This window comes from Geotrypetes seraphini, chromosome 3 (assembly GCF_902459505.1).
Source record: "Geotrypetes seraphini chromosome 3, aGeoSer1.1, whole genome shotgun sequence".
Lineage (NCBI taxonomy): Eukaryota > Metazoa > Chordata > Amphibia > Gymnophiona > Dermophiidae > Geotrypetes > Geotrypetes seraphini.
In genome coordinates this window covers 174,122,715-174,135,491 of record NC_047086.1, presented here as the reverse complement: position 1 = coordinate 174,135,491, position 12,777 = coordinate 174,122,715, and the positions used below count along the sequence as shown (strand labels likewise).

Genomic DNA, 12,777 nt, shown 5'->3' with positions numbered 1-12,777 from the left:
GTGCTCATTCAACTCGGGCTTTAGCTACGTCATGGGCGGAGTCCGGGGGTCTTTCCTTGGAGGAGATTTGCAGGGCGGCTACTTGGTCGTCGGGAAATACCTTTTCAAAGCATTACCGGTTAGATGTGGCAGCCCGTGAGGAGGTTAGTTTTGGCGCTTCAGTGATTGCGGAGGCGGCATTAGCTTCCCACCCGATTTGAGTTTTGCTTTGCTACATCCCACTTGTCTGGATTCATCTGCTGCTTTGCTAAGGAAGGTAAAATTATGTTCTCACCTGTTAATTTTCTTTCCTTTAGAAGCAGCAGATGAATCCAGAGCCCCACCCTTTAACTTCAATATCTATATAGGTGTTCGGGGGCAGTCTTTGTTTCTTTTCCAATTGGGTTATTGTTGGTAGTTGTATTCAATAATGTCTCATTGTTGCATTTGATACTGGAAAGAAGTTTTTTATGATGCTCATTCTCCTATCTCGGGATGCTTGGGCAAGGAGCATAACTGAATGGACAGAGAGAATACCGGGCTATAAGGCCAACGGTTAATCAGTTTCTCTATCTCCACCTGCTGGTCGATGTGAGCTATTCCCACTTGTCTGGATTCATCTGCTGCTTCTAAAGGAAAGAAAATTAACAGGTGAGAACATAATTTTACCTTCCTAATCATTTATTCCTAAAAAGTACAGAAAATGACTTATTTCCATAAAACTTTTTCTGACCAGGATAGTCAAATTTTGCAATTTTTAAAATGTGAAAATGTCTAATTTTCATTCTTACAAAGTTATAAAAAGAAACATATGAATCAAAATTAACATGTATTCTAGTAAGACACACTTTTCCTCACCCTGTGGATAGTCAACTTCTTCTTGTGAGAACTCTTGTAGAGAGTTTAATTTGCATTATTTTTGCTCCTCCTTCCTTACCTCTGGACTGCCCTTCAACTCCTCAGTCTTCCTACAAGTGAGACAGTAGGAGCTTGTCATTTTTTGCTCATGTTTTTAATTTAATTCTTTAATTGGCAGATGGTGAAACCACTATCTTGATGTAGAACAAGAACAACAGTGCCAAGGTAACAGGCATTTGGAGATGCAGATCTCCTATAAGAGCTATAGAAACGCATGTTGCTTCTGAGCAGCAAAGTGAAATAAAGGGTTACATTTGGGTTTTTTTCACTAAAGTTTGTGAGACTTTTGGTGCTGCAGAGGATCCGCTTCGTGTGACAGCTTTGGCTGTGTGAAAGTGCAGGCTGAAGTTGAGGGTCTTCTTCCAAGGGGCAGACTGCTTTGCAGTACATACCCACTTGGACAGCCTGCATTAGCAGTTCAGGGATTCAGGGACCATTCCCTTGGGCGCAAGGATTGCCCCAGGTTCATTCGCAGTGGGTTTGAGCACAGGCTGCGTGGCTCTGTGGCGGCTTTTTCCAGGATCAGGGCTGACTTGCATGCACTTGATTCAGTGGGGGGTTGAGGTTTCCGGACAGTGTGTTGGTCATACTTTGGTAAGGCTGTCATTCAGAGAAAAATTTGTCCCCATGTCATTCTCTACTCTGGAGTTTCCTTTCAATTGAAAGAGACTCACCTAACGTGTATTTATGTCAAATGAGTATTTAAACGTGTCTATCATATCTCCTTTCTCCCGCCTTTCCTCCAAAGTATACATATTGAGATCTTTGAGTCTGATTACGTCATAAGCTTACAGAACCCCGATGACCTCGCCAACCCATCCCCCCATCTTTCCCTCCCATCCCCCATGTGCAGCAGAACCCCGCTGACCCTGCCAACCCATCCCCCTGCGCAGCATCTTTCCATCTCTCCCTCCCATCCTGCACAGCAGAACCCCGCTGACCTTCCCACCGCAAGGCCGACATGCCTCCATTTGATACAGCAACTGAACAGGCTGCTTCGCTGCCTTCCCCGCTGGGGCCTTCCCTCTTCCACATCACTGGTCACTGAACAAGCTGCTTCATTGCCTTCCCTGCCGTGGCCTTCCCTCTACCACCACTTCACTGGTCATCAGTGACGTGGCGGCAGAGGGAAGGTCCCGGCAGGGAAGGCAGGGAAGCAGCTTGTTTAGTGCTGCTGCTGCTGCTATTTCGAATGGGAGGCATGTTGGCCTCGCGGTGGGAGGGTCAGCGGGGTTCTGATGTGCTGGATGGAAAGATGTTACGCAAGGGGATCTAGTGGGCCGCGGACCAGGAGTTGGGGACCCCTTCCCTAAACTCTACTTTCCCTCAGGTTTTTGCAGCCCAAATGAATGACCTTGCATTTCTTAGCATCATATCTTAGCTGCCAAATTTCTGTCCATTCCTCAAGCTTCACTAGATCCTTCCTCATGTTTTCCATACCATCCTGGGTGTCTACTCTATTGCAGATTTTGGTATCATTTGCAAAGAGGCAAATCTTACTAGTCAACCTTTCAACAATATTGCTTATGAAAATGTTAAAAAGATCAGTCCTAAGAACCAAACCTTGAGGCACACCACTGGTAACATCCCTTTCCTCAGAGCGATCCATTGACCACTACCATCTGTCGCTTTCCACTCAATCAGTTTCTGACCCATTCTATCACTTTTGGGGCCCATACCGAGGGCACTTAGTTGATTTATTAGACATCTGTGTGGAACATTGTAAAATCTAAATACACCACTTCTAGTGCTCTCTCTATCCAATTTTCTGATCACTCAGTCAAAGAAATTGATCAGATTTGTCTGCCTCTAGTGAATCCATGTTGCCTCAAATGGAATTATTCGCCAGAAATGGAACTATTCACTGTTTTAAAAGTGTTTCTATTAATTTACTTACCAGTTCTCTACTTCCTTACTTTCATTTTTGAGTAGAGGAACCACATCTGTCCTTCTCCAATCTTCCTTTACCACTCCCGACTCGTTTTAGAAGCATTGAAAAGGTCAGTCAGTGAAGCTGCTAGAACTTAAGTTCCCTCAGTATCCTCAGATGTACACCATCCGGCCCCTTCGCTTTATCTGCCTTTAGTTTAGTGAGCTCCTCACGAACACAATCCTCTGAAAATCGATCACACATCCAGCCCTATTTGCTTTTGTTCTGTGTGTGTGTCGCACTTGGAATTCAGTTGAATTCCTTTATATGGCCAGATAGAACACAGGGCAATTGGACATCTTGTTCTTGTTTAAGAAGGACAGAAGACATATCCTTGAAATAGACATAGGACATCTGTGTACTCTTTCTTTAATAATACTTAAAATCTCTGCTATGAACTGCTGGACTAGTTTACTTGGTCAGTTCCAGTTCTCTGCATGATCACTGGTACTGGGGAAAAACTTTAGCACTGACTATTACACAGAATGCATTTAAAATGGAGGGTCGTGCATCTCTTTCTCCACCAAAAAGGAAGATCACTGTTCTAAAGGTAGTCGGTCCCCACTGTGACAGTAAGGGAACAATCTCTGGCTGGAAGCAGCAGCAGCATCACAATAAATTATAAAGGTAAATATTCCTTACAAACCAGAATTGCAAGAGAAAAAACATCTTGTGTCTGCAATGAAAGTTCACTATAGACTAGCATTATCCCAGGACAAGCAGGCAGCATATTCCCACATATGGGTGACGTCACCGACGGAGCCCCGCAGCGGACAGCCTCGAAAGCAAACTTGCTTGAAGATCTCGAACTTTCGAGTGCTGCACCGCGCCTGCGCGCATGCCTTCCCGCCCGAACTAGGGGGCGCATCTCCTGAGAGGATCCTCAGTTCGTTTATTTCCGCGGAGACAAGAAGACACGTTTTCTTTCTCTGCAGCATTGCCTTCTCATCACCGCGGCTGTTTTCTTTTATTTTAGAGTCGGTCGCTGTGTTCATTTTATCTTTATTCTTTTCTTTTTCGTTTAAAAAAAAATAAAAAAAAAATTATATACTTTTTTCCTTTTCAGTTCGGCCGTCGAGCTTTGGGCCTAGGCCTAGGCTCCTTCGTTCGACACGGACTTTATTTTTTCCATGTCCCGGCCTCTTACCGGGTTTAAACGTTGTCGACAGTGTAATCGCGTGATTTCGGTCACCGATCCCCACTGCCGTTGTTTACAGTGCCTGGGTTCTTCTCATTCCCCAGAAGATTGTCATCGCTGCTTTACCCTCACTCCACGAGCTTTTCGGCGGCGTTGTGCTCAATTTTTTCAACTTTTCGGTATGGAGCAATCTTCGGAGCCGGCCTCGACCGTGGTGGCTGCACCGGTCTCGAAGGCCTCGACTCCGACGACCTCGACACCTGTGGTCTCGAAGGCCTCGACCCAGACTCCGGCTGGAGTTTCGGTCTCGAAGGCCTCGACCTCTTCTACTTTGGTTGCCTCGAAGACGACGTCTTCCACGAAGCCTTCTACGGGGGGTAAGTCTCCGAGTTCCCTTTCAGGTGCCGTATCCAAAAAGCCACCAGAGTCCTCGACGCGCCCACTTTCAAAGCATACCTCCAAGATAAGGGAATACTCACCTTCGAGGTCGCCCTCTTCGGAGCGTACTGCTGCACATACGAGGTCAGAACCTTCTGTCTCGGTGCCGATGCTGGAGAACATGTTAAAATCTATCCTCACCACTCAGATTACTTCTTTAGTGGCTCAACTGGTCCCGTCCTCGACCTTGCCTCGGGCTGACCAGCCTGTTACTCAACCGGAGCTTCCAGTCTCCCGAAGCCGATCCCGAACACCGAAGAACATTTCTTCATCGGAGTCGTCTACGGGCTCACCTCCTCCGAAGCATCGGTCGAAGCATGTTGCCTCCAAGCTTCGGAGGGAGTCTTCGACCTTGGATACCGAGGCTTCTTTGTCTCGTTCTTCGAAGACGAAGCAGGGATCTCGACATCGAGCCTCCACTCGAAGCCCTTCTCGATCCAGAACCTCATCGAAGCCAGTCCGTCGAGACAGTTCTCCACACACCTCGACTCATTCTGTGCCACGTACACCGGGTACTTCTCCATCCAGGAGTCTGAAGAGGAAACATTCTCTTACTCCACTTCACAGTACAGCTTCTTCTGTCACTATGCGTATGGAATCGGACCTTTCCACATACTTTAGAGAAAATTCTCCATCCTACTCAGTTCAACCTAAATCTCGCAGTGGCTCTCCTGAAGAATCATCTGACCCAAAATCAGTTTCTTTTGCCAAATTTATTTTTGATATGGGCCAAGCTCTCAAGCTAGACCTTCATTCAGACTCTAAATATACTCCTGAGTACTTGGCGGATATGGAGCTTCCCCATCCTCCTAAAGAGTCACTCAGATTGCCGATGACTCCTGTTCTCCAGCAGACCTTCACTCGCAATATGGAAACTCCTTATTCGATCACTGCTATCCCATCTAAATTGGAATCTCGTTACAGAACGGTTCCATCTAAAGGATATGAAAAGTCTCAACTTTCTCATCAATCTCTAGTGGTAGAGTCATCATTAAAGAAAGCACATCCCTCCAAAATTTACGCTTCAGTTCCCCCTGGTAGGGAAGGCCGTACCATGGATAAATTTGGTCGACGTTTATACCAGAATTCTATGATGGCAAATAGAGTTCTGAATTATAATTACATTTTTACGTCCTATTTCAATCATTTTTTAAAGATTTTGTCTTCCTTTTACCCGGACATCTCTACCAATCGTCTATCAGAATTTAAAAATATCCTTAAGACTCTTTCCAAGTTGAGACTTTTCATGCTACAAGCTTCCTATGATGCCTTTGAACTCTCTTCTAGAGTCTCGGCATTTGCAGTAGCCATGCGTAGATTAGCATGGTTACGGATAGTGGACATGGATCCTAACCTTCAGGATAGATTGGCTAATCTTCCTTGTCAAGGAAATGAATTATTCGATGACTCAATTGAGGCAGCTACAAAGCGTCTTTCAGAACATGAGCGCTCTTTTGCTTCCCTCATTCGTCCAAAACCTAAATCTGTACCAACTAGAGGTTTCAAACAAACTCCACGTCGCTATCCTCAGAAAACAACTCCTGCTTTTTCTAGACCTCCTGCTCGTCGGCCTCCTCCACAACAACGACAACAAAAGTCACAGACCCCTGCTACCACTAAGCCTGCTCAGTCTTTTTGACAATCTCGACTTGAGCATTCAAATTTCTCTGTTTCCAAATTCTCCCCTCCCCATAGGGGGTCGCCTGTCCAATTTTTATCATCAATGGCAGCTCATAACATCAGATATCTGGGTACTTACCATCATACGAGAGGGATACTCTCTTCGACTCCTTCAGGTGCCTCCAGATCGCCATCCAAGAGAGTGTCTTTCAAATCAGTCGCATCTGCCTCTTCTTCTTCAAGAAGCTCGGGCTCTTCTTCTCCTGCGAGCAGTGGAGGAAGTTCCTCTCTCCCAAAGGAACTCGGGATTTTACTCCCGTTATTTTCTAGTTCCCAAAAAGACGGGGGATTTGCGACCGATTTTGGATCTCAGAGCTCTCAACAAATATCTAGTCAAAGAGAAATTTCGAATGCTCACTCTGCCAACTCTATATTCCTTGATGGATCAAGGGGATTGGATGTGCTCCCTCGATCTCAAAGAGGCCTATACTCATATCCCCATTCATCCAGCATTTCGCAAGTACCTCAGATTCCAAGTTGGAAATCTTCATCTTCAGTACAGAGTTCTCCCCTTCGGACTGGCTTCTTCCCCCAGAGTTTTCACAAAATGCCTTGTGGTTGTGGCTGCAGCTCTTCGCAACCAGGGTCTCCAAGTATTTCCATACCTAGACGACTGGCTCATCAAGGCTCCCTCTCTTTCAAGGGTTATTGTAGCGACCCAACAGACTATTCTTTTTCTTCAAAGTCTGGGATTTCACATCAATTTTCCCAAATCTCAACTGACTCCTTCTCAGTCTCTCCAGTTCATAGGAGCAACTCTGGACACTATCAATTTGAGAGCATACCTTCCACAACCACGTCAGGATGCACTCCTTCAAATTTCTCAACAATTCTTCCAACTTTCCACTGTTCCAGCAAGGAAAATGATGGTTCTGCTCGGTCACATGGCTTCTACAGTTCATGTGGTTCCTTTTGCCAGGCTTCATCTTCGCATTCCTCAATGGACACTGGCATCTCAATGGCAACAATCAGTGGATCCACCAACTCGCCTAATTTCCATCACTCCTTCATTAAAGAAGTCTCTCCGTTGGTGGATGCTCTCTTTGAATCTTTCAAGAGGTTTAATGTTTTACCCTCTTCCTCATCAGAAGGTCCTCACAACCGACTCGTCAATGTATGCATGGGGAGCCCATGTGGACGGTCTTTGCACTCAAGGGCTCTGGACCCAAGCAGACCGGAGGTGTCCTATAAATCTGTTGGAACTCAGAGCGATATTCTATGCTCTCAAAGCTTTTCAGCATCTTCTTCACGACATGGTGATTCTAGTACGTACCGACAACCAAGTAGCCATGTATTATGTAAACAAACAGGGAGGGACGGGATCTCACTCCCTCTGTCAAGAGGCTCTGAAATTGTGGCAGTGGGCGATTCTCCACAACATCTTCCTCAGAGCAGTTTACATTCAGGGTCAACACAACTATTTGGCGGACAAATTGAGTCGTCTTCTACAACCTCACGAATGGACACTCAATTCTCCTACTCTTCGCCAAATTTTTGCTCGTTGGGGGACTCCGCAGATAGATCTGTTTGCGTCACCTCTCAACTTCAAACTGCCTCAATTTTGCTCCCGCATCTATACTCCTCAACGTCTCGAAGCGGATGCGTTTCTACTGGACTGGAGGAATCAGTTCCTTTATGCTTTTCCTCCGTTTCCTCTGATTCTCAAGACTCTGGTCAAGTTGAAATCAGACCATGCCACCATGATTCTGATAGCTCCTCGGTGGCCCAGGCAACCTTGGTTCTCCCTTCTACTTCAACTCAGCACCAGGGAGCCTCTACTTCTACCAATATTTCCTTCTCTACTCACGCAGAATCAAGGATCTTTGCTTCATCCCAATCTACAGTCTCTACATTTGACAGCTTGGTACCTTTCTCTTTAACAGACTTTTCTCAATTCTCTCCGTCTGTACAAGATATTTTACTTGCTTCCAGAAAACCATCCACTAGGCAATGTTATGGTCAAAAGAGGACAAGATTCTCTGCTTGGTGTTCTACACATAATTTACCACCCAGATCTGCTTCATTGACATCAGTTCTGGACTATTTACTTCATTTATCACAATCTGGACTTCAGACTACATCTATCCGAGTCCATCTTAGTGCTATAGCTGCTTTTCATCAGCCTTTGGATGGAAAATCCCTTTCTGCACATCCTATGATTTCTCGTTTTATGAAAGGACTTCTCAATCTTCATCCTCCTCTTAAACCACCTCCTGTGGTTTGGGATCTCAATGTTGTTTTAGCTCAACTTATGAAACCTCCTTTTGAACCACTTGACAAAGCTCATCTCAAGTATCTCACTTGGAAAGCTGTGTTCCTGATCGCCCTCACTTCTGCTCGTCGTGTCAGTGAGTTACAAGCGCTAGTGGCTGATCCACCTTTCACTGTTTTTCACCATGACAAGGTTGTTCTCCGTACTCATCCTAAATTCTTGCCTAAAGTTGTTTCAGAATTTCACATCAATCAGTCTATTGTTCTACCTGTATTTTTTCCAAAGCCTCATTCTCACCCAGGAGAGGCGGCTCTTCATACTTTGGATTGTAAACGTGCTTTGGCTTTCTACCTGCAACGCACTCAGCTTCACAGAACGTCTCCTCAACTTTTCATATCCTTTGATCCAAACAGGTTGGGTCATCCTATATCGAAGCGTACCATCTCCAACTGGATGGCTGCTTGCATTTCTTTTTGCTATGCTCAGGCTGGTCTTCCTCTACAAGGTCGAGTGACGGGCCATAAAGTTAGAGCTATGGCGGCATCTGTAGCTTTCCTCCGTTCAACTCCTATTGAGGAAATCTGCAAGGCTGCCACTTGGTCCTCGGTTCATACTTTCACCTCTCATTATTGTCTGGATACTTTATCCAGGAGGGATGGCCATTTTGGCCAATCTGTTTTGCAAAATCTTTTTTCGTAAATTGCCAACTTCCCTCCATCCCTTTTTACTTAGCTTGGAGGTCACCCATATGTGGGAATATGCTGCCTGCTTGTCCTGGGATAAAGCACAGTTACTTACCGTAACAGTTGTTATCCAGGGACAGCAGGCAGATATTCCCACAACCCTCCCACCTCCCCTGGTTGGCTTCTTGGCTAGGTATCTGAACTGAGGATCCTCTCAGGAGATGCGCCCCCTAGTTCGGGCGGGAAGGCACGCGCGCAGGCGCGGTGCAGCACTCGAAAGTTCGAGATCTTCAAGCAAGTTTGCTTTCGAGGCTGTCCGCTGCGGGGCTCCGTCGGTGACGTCACCCATATGTGGGAATATCTGCCTGCTGTCCCTGGATAACAACTGTTACGGTAAGTAACTGTGCTTTTTTGCAAGGGAGCAAGTGGCCACAGTCTCCAGGTATTTTTCTTACTTTTTATTGAGTTCTTTCTTCTGGATTGTATCTCGAGCATAAAAAAAATTCAGTTCACCTCTCACATAGGTGATTGCGCCGAAACACAGCCTGTGTTGAGTCCAATAATGAAAACGGATTGCCCCATACTTGAAGGCCCTTGGTGCTTTTTCTTGTTCTCTCTCAGACCTGTACTTCCTCTTCTCCCTGACTGGGCTCCTTTTACACCCACGTTTTTATTGATATGGATTTAGCAAGTGTTACATTACTGTTATATTACACTGAGGGAAACTGATTGTATAATTTATTTTCTTATTGCAGTTGTATATTTCCTGAACTACTCTGGAATAAATGTGGAAAGACTAATGTTCCTGGTATTTGAGCACCAGAATGGCAATACGATTATTGCTGGTGTGTGATCTTGTAAAGGAGCTGTTAGAATACTTCGGTATACCAACAGACAGGGTAAGAAATGTCGCTAGCCCATGCTCAGAAGGGACTTTTGCCTATGCTGTGTTTATGGAAACACGATTGGGAAGATGTACTCCATGCATTTCAAATTGTGTTCTTTACCTCCAAGCCCTCTCAGAATGAACCCTAGACATTAAGTATTCTTCCAACGTTTTATTTTAGGGACATCAATAGAAAGCTATGGTTTAGGGACTACCAATAGAAAGCTATGGTTAGCCAAGTAGCATATAGCCCCTTTGCCAGGAGCAACCTCACTGGAGGAGAAAAGCAATGTCCTCTCATCTAACTGGGAGGCGTTGCTGTAGTGTACTACTAAGTCTATTCCCTTCATTATCTTGAAAGTGTCGACCATGTCCCCTCTTAGTCTCCTCTTTTCAAGGGAGAATAGGCCCAGCTTCTCTAATCTCTCACTGTACGGCAACTCCTCCAATCCCTTAACCATTTTATTCACTCTTCTCTAGACCCTTTCGAAGAAGGACATGGTACTACTTGAAATGGTCCAGAGAAGAACAACTAAAATAGTTAAGGGGTTGGAGGAGTTGCCGTACAGTGAGAGATTAGAGAAGCTGGGCCTATTCTCCCTTGAAAAGAGGAGTCTGAGAGGGGACATGATCAAAACATTCAAGATAATGAAGGGAATAGACTTAGTAGATAAAGACAGGTTGTTCACCCTCTCCAAGGTAGAGAGAACGAGAGGGCACTCTCTAAAATTAAAAGAGGATAAATTCCGTACAAACTAAGGAAGTTCTTCTTCACCCAGAGAGTGGTAGAGAACTGGAATGCTCTTCCGGAATCTGTTATAGGGGAAAACACCCTCCAGGGATTCAAGACAGAGTTGGACATGTTTCTGCTGAACCAGAACGAACGCAGGTAGGGCTGGTCTCGGTTAGGACACTGGTCTTTGAACTGAGGGTTGCCGCGTGAGCGGACTGCTGGGCGTGATGGACCACTGGTCTGACCCAGCAGCGCCAAATTCTTATGTTCTAATGTTCTTATGTTCTAATTAAGTCTGGAGTGAATCTTTTACAAGGAAGAGCATCTTGTACAGTTTGTCAAAAATTGCTACCACTCCATAATCCCATCACTTGTGTATTTAGCTCCCTTTCCAGGCCCTTGCAGTCCTAACAACATAGAGAATCAGAAGAGCTAAATTTAAAGAGAGAAAAAAAGGGGGGGAAGCAGTAGGTTCATTGGAACAACGTGCACGTTGGCTCCTTACTTTTATTACATATCAATATAATAGAGAGCTCATTCTGAATTAATTGTCAGTTTATGGAATCAAATCCTGGTTCTACTTGCAAAATCAGGACTTCACTAGTCTTGGGATAACAGTTTTTTAATCCTCAGATAAGAATAAATTTTAATGACATGTGCTGTGAGAATCTCATGCGTGAGCACCTTCTGCATAATGTTCTAAGAAGTAAATTACCCAACTGACCACCATCTCCCCAAACTGCTCTTTTACCGCATATACTCGAATATAAACTGGGATTTTGTGGCCAAAAAGTTGGCCCAAAAATGGGGGGGGGTCCCGGTTTATATTCGGGTCATCCCCCAGTGACCACCCAAAACCCTCCCGGACTTCCTGCAAGCCTGCCTAGGCCGGATCAGGAGGGATCCCTCCCGTCTCCTGCCCCGGCCGACACTAATAATTACCACCCTCCCTCCTTCCCTCCCTCGCGTACCTGTTCCCTGGTGGTCCAGTGTGTATCCCACGCTGAAATCCTCCCGAAGATTGTAAATGTAGTAGCCAGCGGTGCACCCGGGACGGCACACAGGAGTGAGCTTTTCGTGCTGCCGGCCGGCCCTGCACCGCTCCTTGATAGGCTGCCACAAGTTCTCACGGGATTTGCGGTTCTCGCGGCAGCTTATCAAGGAGCGGTGCAGGGCAGGCCGGCAGCACGATAAGCTCGCTCCTGCGTGCCGGCCCGGGTGCGCTGCTGGCTACTACCTTTACAAAGGATTTCAGCGTGGGATACACGCTGGACCATCAGGGTACAGGTGCGTGAGGGAGGGAAGGAGGGAGGGTGGTAATTATTGGTGTCGGCCGGGCCAGGAAATGGGAGGGATCCCTCCTGTCCCGGCCTACCACTAGGTGGTTTAAGTTAAGGGGAAGGGTTAATCTGCTGGCTAGGGCAGAGGGGAGTACGGGACAATCAAGCCATTGTGCATCATTGATGAGGTTATCTCTTTTTAGGGGGAAGAGGGTACAATGTTCAGAGCCTGGCAGGGAGGGGGGCTTGGTTCACAGCCTGGTAGGGAATGGGACTGAGTGGAGGGAAGGGGGCTGGGTGCAGAACTTGGCAGAGCAGGACACCTGAATATTAAGCTGACATATTCGAGTCAACCATTTATTTTTTTCCTCCTTTTTGGGGGGGAAATGGGGGTCTCGACTTGTATTCAGATTGACTTATATTTGAGTATATACGATAATTCTGAAAACGGAAAACAAATGTAGGCAGGTCCTTGAAAGTGATCTGCAACTTCTCCAAAGATTTAAAGGATGACCCCATTCAGATTTGTTTGAGGCATTGCAAACTTACCTAAGCCCAGCCCTTAGCACTTGGTGAGAAAGTCACTGCCACAAGCTGTGTATTCACTGCAATAGCAATATAGGAACGTGAACTTTTTCCACAGCCCCTGAGCACCTTTGCTGCAGTTCTCCATGTCTTGACAGTATATGAGACAATGAGGTGTGAATAGCGGACTCCAGTGACTGGTTGATGTCTATAGATTTTTTTTTAAAAAAAATTACTCTCCAAAAGTCTGTATCGGCCTCCCTCTCTTATGGAGGGGCTAGGAGAGACTTTATATCCATTTTACATAGAATGTTGATCAGAATTTATACATCTCAGTCAGGAGTTGCTTAATTCTGGCAGTATTTTATAAAAGGC

At 45.8% G+C, this 12,777-nt stretch overlaps 1 protein-coding gene across 5 annotated transcripts in view; it reads left to right on the top strand.

Annotated features, from left to right (window-relative positions):
* The window catches only part of MTFR2 (mitochondrial fission regulator 2), an 89,466-nt gene that overhangs the window by 5,968 nt on the left and 70,721 nt on the right, over positions 1 to 12,777 (top strand). For all 5 annotated transcript variants that reach the window (XR_004538825.1, XM_033938309.1, XM_033938306.1 and 2 more), the window contains exon 2: positions 9,734 to 9,877. The gene's annotated coding sequence lies outside the window, so the exon portion shown is untranslated. The remainder of the gene's footprint in view (positions 1 to 9,733; positions 9,878 to 12,777) is intronic.